General features: G+C 32.3%; 1 long non-coding RNA gene across 3 annotated transcripts; it reads left to right on the top strand.

Moving 5' to 3' along the window:
* The first annotated feature begins 342 nt into the window (after positions 1-342).
* On the top strand, positions 343-5,558 carry LOC103488627 (uncharacterized). 3 transcript variants are annotated; one of them, XR_537470.3, is made up of 4 exons: positions 343-666; positions 2,772-3,066; positions 3,433-3,544; positions 4,925-5,558. It is a non-coding gene; the product is annotated as an uncharacterized LOC103488627 (long non-coding RNA). The 3 variants fall into 3 exon arrangements; XR_537471.3 differs by having other exon boundaries at positions 4,928-5,557; XR_537469.3 differs by lacking the exon at positions 4,925-5,558 and having other exon boundaries at positions 344-666; positions 3,433-3,743.
* The last annotated feature ends 442 nt before the right edge of the window (positions 5,559-6,000 follow it).

Below are 6,000 nucleotides of genomic sequence, written 5' to 3'. Positions count from 1 at the left end.
TCAAATCTTATTACTTAACTAAAAAACTTGTAGGCGGCGAGCTTAAAGATAACACAGCGAGTAATACTCACTAGTACAAATTTGGATTTTAACGACACTACTAATCAAAACAACGTGTCGTTAAAAATAAAAAAGAGTGGGATGAGAGTAAAATGTGTCGTTAAAAATAAAAAAATACGAAATTTTTTTGACACAATTTTGTTTTTCTTGACGTAATTTTTGCGTAATTAACTAACGACATATTGCTGTGTCGTTAAAAAAAAGTTTCAAATAAAAAAACCCCAATTTTCGAAGTTTTTGAATTTCCTCCCTCGCACAATTAAAATTAAAGAATAAAGGATTGCTCTCTCTTAAAACACATGCTCCCTCTACCGAAAAACGCAAAGGCTTTCTCTCCTTCTCTCCACCGAAAATGCAAAGTGCACTGTCATCGATTCCACACCAGCCAACTCCAGCCACTCCAGCCACCCGCTATCGTCAATTACATTCTAGCCACCCGCCGCTGTCAATTCCACTCCAGCCGACTCCAGCCACCTGTCGATTCCACTCCAGCAACTACCGTCGTTGACGCCACAACAAGCCTTCACCATTAAACCCATCGTCTGGTACAAGATCTTCTGCCGTCCAGTGCTTCATTCCAGTTGTGCTTCTTCTTTGTTTTATTTGGTTCGTCTCCTTCACTCTCGTTTCTCCCATTTGCATTTTTTTGTTGAAATCTGAGTTATTTGATTGCTGTTTTGAGTCCTCTGATGAAATACACAATAAATTTGAGTTGTTTGATCGCTATTATGTCATTTCTTTAAATTGATTAAATTAGGCCGCTTGAGGAAAACGCTGATGCTAAAGAAGTTACATTGAGTGAACACAGATTCATTACTTTATGAGTATTTTAATTTTATTTTATGGGAATTTGAACGGTTCTAAGTTAACCCCCCTCAGCCAAAGTTCATCTAAACATTCTGTACCTGTACAAGATATTGGATTTGAACTGCAAACAATTACTAAGGGTGGCAGGGCTCTCAAGTCTGGAAGGAATTTACCAAATATGTGCTAGACTTATTTTGGTTAAAACTCTTTTTTCCATCGAACTATGGTTTATGTTACTTGTGAAAGTTGAAATCATTATGTAGGGTGTATCTTTTTGTTATAATTGTGTGTACCAACATGTGATTTCATGGAACAGTGATAGTGTTGGAGGGATTATCTTCACTATTGTAAATGAAATGTGTGAGGAAGAAATATTTTAATTCCCAACCAATTTTGTAAATCTCTTCATTCTAAATTTCCATCTACCGTCTCCCCAACAAAATCCATTTCAAAAAGTAACATTCAAACCCTTTTTTATTTTTTATTTTTTTGGGATGTTTTAATCACAGTTACTACCTAAAATTCATGCAAAAGATTAATATTTTTTATGCCTATGGATTTACCAATAATGAGCATATTCATGATTGTGACATGCCCTTTTATTTTTCCTACAAGAATCAAATAGTATAAATATATGGAGTACTTTTGTTTAGTTTTTTGTGACTGTTAAAGGCAAAAGAGAGTGAAAAAAAGAAAGAAGCAGATATGGCAAAATGAAGTCTTGTTTCCGAGAAAATAAAGCTTCTTCTTGGATTGGTTGTTTTATAGTTGTGTTTTGCAGGATTTCACATTGTGTTTTCTATTGGGTGATCAAATTCAAATGATGTTGGTCTTTGTGCTTTTGAATTATTCATGGAGAAATCACAGAGTCAAAGGTGTATTTGATTAAAATGACTAATGAGTTGGAAAAATATTCATTGCTAATGAATATTCCTATTAGAACTATATCCATTTCTCTTATCATCATCATCTCTAACAGCATATTCCTCTGAAATCACTCAATCCATCAATTTGCTGTACACAATAATAATAGTTATAAGGTATAACAATAACCGATCAAGTACGTAATGGCCTATAAACAAGAGCAAATAACAATGTACATTTTCCTTCAGATGGTTTCAGTGCGTCAGGGGCAAAGGGAGATTAATTAATCAACCTTCAATAAAATTTTATTAAATTCAACAAAGAAAATAATGATCATTTATAGTTTTCTATTGGGTCTGGGATATGTTCTTTGCACATGATAGTAATTTGCCTACCAGGAGACTGATGTTTATGTCTTGAGGAAGGAGGAGAAGGCATCGGGGAGTTGATTCGAATGAGTAAAATTTCTCTGTTACATTGTTCATTCTATAGCTTAAAGCTAATGCATAAATTTTATTGGGCTTTCAATATACGACCACCTTTTGGATTTTGGAGTTGAATATGGAAATTGCAAGTGTTGTGTGATTTCATTATGAAATTCATATTCTAATTTTGAAGTTTTACATTGTGATATAAAAGTCTCTTGCTTTTTGTGTGTTTGCATGTTCATTCGTTGTATCATAATTGAACTTGCTAGGAAAATTCATATAGGCATTTTGGCTTTGCAAGATGTTGCAGGATCCAATCTTAGAAAGTTCAATTATGATCCAGAGTTAGCCATTTCTTTGGCAGGTTTCCAACATTAATTACTCTTAGTACCCAGAGTTTTGATGCAAACCATAAATCATTGGGAAACTTCAATGATTTTAATTTATCAGCTTGGAAGTAGCTGCACTATATTATGGCCTTTTTTTTGGTTGTTATCTGTTTTATACATATTTGCTAGTGTTTTATACATATTCGCTAGTGTGATCATAATGAATGTATGGTCGTATATGAACACATTATAGCTCTTGATCCCATTGAGAAAACTTGTGCAGGTAGTCTAGTAGAAGCAACCGTTGACCCAATTGGAAATTGGAAACTTTGGCCTTTCTCTTTTAAAAGATCTAATTCTAGGAAAGGAACTCAACCAGCTATTGATGGAGGCATACATTTTGATATTAAGAAGGCTTCAAATAGAAATAATGAATTGAATTGAGAAGCAAGCATTGTTAAGCACAAGGTAGAGAAACAAATGGTTAACCCTCTCACCGACATAGTTGGCATCCTTCAATCTCAATGAAAGGGGAGCACAATAAGTTTCACATTTTACATTACGGTGGAAAACAGTAGGTCAGGCTTTTTTTATTTATTATTTTTTTAAAATTATTATTATTATTATTATTCTAAGAATTCAGCTGCCTTGCTCTATTTCTTGAACACTTCCATGTTAGTAGGAAGTTTTCGTACGAACTTGGGAAATACAAGCCAACTATATTGCCAATTGCCAATAACCATCACTGACTCCTTGAAATTCAGATCATTATTGAGTTTTGATAATAAACTTTCTGTTCATTGTAATAAATAGAACATAGTATGTAACTTTTTAGGTATGTTTATCCTTTTCTCTGCTAATTTTGATCACTTCATAAAATGCTTAAGCTCATGTTTTCTAAAGATTACATGTTGCTTCAGTTTTATTCTATCCTTTCATTGCAGCAAACTTGGTGTGCCATTTAAAACTACTATGTCAGCAACAGTTTTGGAAGAGGCTCTTAATGGGGTTGTGACTGTTCATCCACTTCTATTGGGCACTCCTATTTCTAAAAGGGTACACCGTTATACTGAATGTTTGAGAACCATTTAGTTTATTGGTATGCTTATGTAGGTTTCTTTAATTTTTACATGTTGAGAAACAATGTTCTCATTTTTATTCTATTATGATTAGCAACAAGGAAACACAGGGTGGACTTGTTTGCCGAGTTCAAGTATTTGCAAACAAAGTAAAAGCTATGATTTTCTTTTTATAAGACTTAAGAAAATATAGGTGTCTACAAGTCGAGACAAATTTTGCTATGATTGGAGTTATCGTAATTGAAAGTCTACATCCTATAGAGATTCACGTTTTGTGATGTCCAAGGACTAAAACAACATTGGGTCTTTACAATATAGTGCGGTCTTTTGCAGTTTTGATTCAAAGAGTGGCGAATTTGGCAGCTTAAAAAGCTTTTATGATGTGTTTTATTCTATCTGGTGGTCATGCTGATCAATTGTTAATAGGATTGATTAATGGAGCAGTGAGCTATTTATTTCTTTGAAAATCACAATATTTTATTTTAAAATTAAATCTTTACCCAGTCCAAAAGTAGGACAAGTCCAATTTTTATCAAACCTAGCCCTGGAGTTAAGGTTGATGACTTTTCGAATTTGTTTAAATCGAGCCCAGATTTGAAGCTGAGGTTGAAGCCTGTCCATCAGGTCCTTTTTTATCAAATCTAGTCCTAGAGCTAAGATTGATGACTTTTCGAATTTGGTTAAATGAGCCCAGATCTGAAGCTGAGGTCGAAGCCTGTTTATCAGGTCTTTTATTTATTAAACCTAGTCCTGGAACTAAGGTTGATGACTTTTCAAATTTGGTTAAATCGAGCTCAGATCTGAAACTAAGGTCGAAGCTTGTCTATCAGGTCTTTTATTTATCAAACCTAGTCCTGGAGCTAAGGTTGATGACTTTTCAAATTTAGTTAAATTGAGCGCAGATTTGAAGTTGAGGCCGAAGCCTGTCGATTAGGCCCTTTATTTATCAAACCTGACCCTAGAGTTAAAGTTGATAGTCTTTTTTAGTTCTCTCTACAAAGTAAAAATTCGGCCAAATACTTTATCTATTTTCTTTGTCCACCTTTAAATATTTTCAGATGGACTAAGGGGGACAAGCTGTAGATACCATATTTTAGTCATTTATTTTTATTTTTTATATTTACTTTATTTTATTTTATTTTATTACTTTATTTTTTATTAAATTAAGTTGATTTGAATTTGAATTTATTTATTTTAAAAAAAGGAAAATGCAAGAAAATAAAAAGTAAATCTCTAATCTCCTCCCTATTTTCCCTCAAACACTTCATCCACACCTCCCACGATTTTTTTCTTCTCCCTTTTCACGATTCTTCCCACCTTATCCACTCTCACATACACGATCATGCCTTCTTCTCAGCAGTCTAAAAAAAGCTACCATCTCAGTGCCATATAAAAACAAATGAGGAGATTTCCTTAAGAGGGGAGAGAAAAAAGGAAGAGATTTTTTTGGAAGAAGGGGAAATCGATTGAAAGGGTTAAAAGAAACGCGAAGAAACTATTCTGCCAATTTGTTCTTCAAAGATAAGTTTTTTTTTTCTTTCCTTCTTTTCCTTTTTGATTATAATGTAGATTTTTTCCAATTTTTTTTTTTTGTTTTTTAATTCGTTGAGTTGTTTTTACAGTGCCTTTAATTTTGTTAGGTTAGGTCATTTGAATGTTGTTGCATCAAACTATGTCTCTACTTTGTATTTTAATTTTGTTAGGTTTAAGCCATTTGAATATTGTTACATCAAATTATGCCTCTATTTTATGTTTTAATTTTATTAGGTTTAGGCCATTTGAATGTTGTTGCATTAAATTATGTTTCTGCTTTATGTTTTAACTTTATTAGGTTTAGGCTATTTGAATGTTGTTGCATCAAATTATGTCTCTGCTTTATGTTTTAACTTTATTAGGTTTAGGCTATTTGAATGTTGTTGCATCAAATTATGTCTCTGCTTTCTATTTTAGTTTTATTAGGTTTATGTCATTTGAATATTATTGCATCAAATTATACCTCTGCTTTGTGTTTTAATCTTATTTAGGCCATTTGAATATTTTTGCGTCAAATTATGTCTCTGCTCTGTGTTTTAATTTTGTTAGGTTTAGGCATCAAATTTTACATTTACTTTTACTGTATTGTTGCATTAAATTTTGCATTTACATTAAATGTGTTTTGACCTGTATTGTTGCATTTACTTTACTGTGTTTTAACATGTATTGTGCATCAAATTGATTTAGGCCGATTGATTTCGAAGTGCTCTAAATTTATTACGTATTTGTTAGGTTTAAGCCATTTAATTAAATTTTGTTAGATTTAGGGTTTAATTTGGTTGTAATTTTTGTTTACTTTTATTAAATGTGTTGATATTAATTGATTACACTTGTTGAAAGACAGAAAATTTATTTCACCACTTATATATTATTTATTTCTCAAACATTATTTCTCAATCT

The sequence above is a fragment of the Cucumis melo genome, chromosome 3 (genome assembly GCF_025177605.1).
Source record: "Cucumis melo cultivar AY chromosome 3, USDA_Cmelo_AY_1.0, whole genome shotgun sequence".
In the NCBI taxonomy this organism is placed as follows: Eukaryota; Viridiplantae; Streptophyta; class Magnoliopsida; order Cucurbitales; family Cucurbitaceae; genus Cucumis; species Cucumis melo.
Note: the sequence above shows the minus strand (reverse complement) of the source record. Positions and strands in the feature narration are given on the sequence as shown.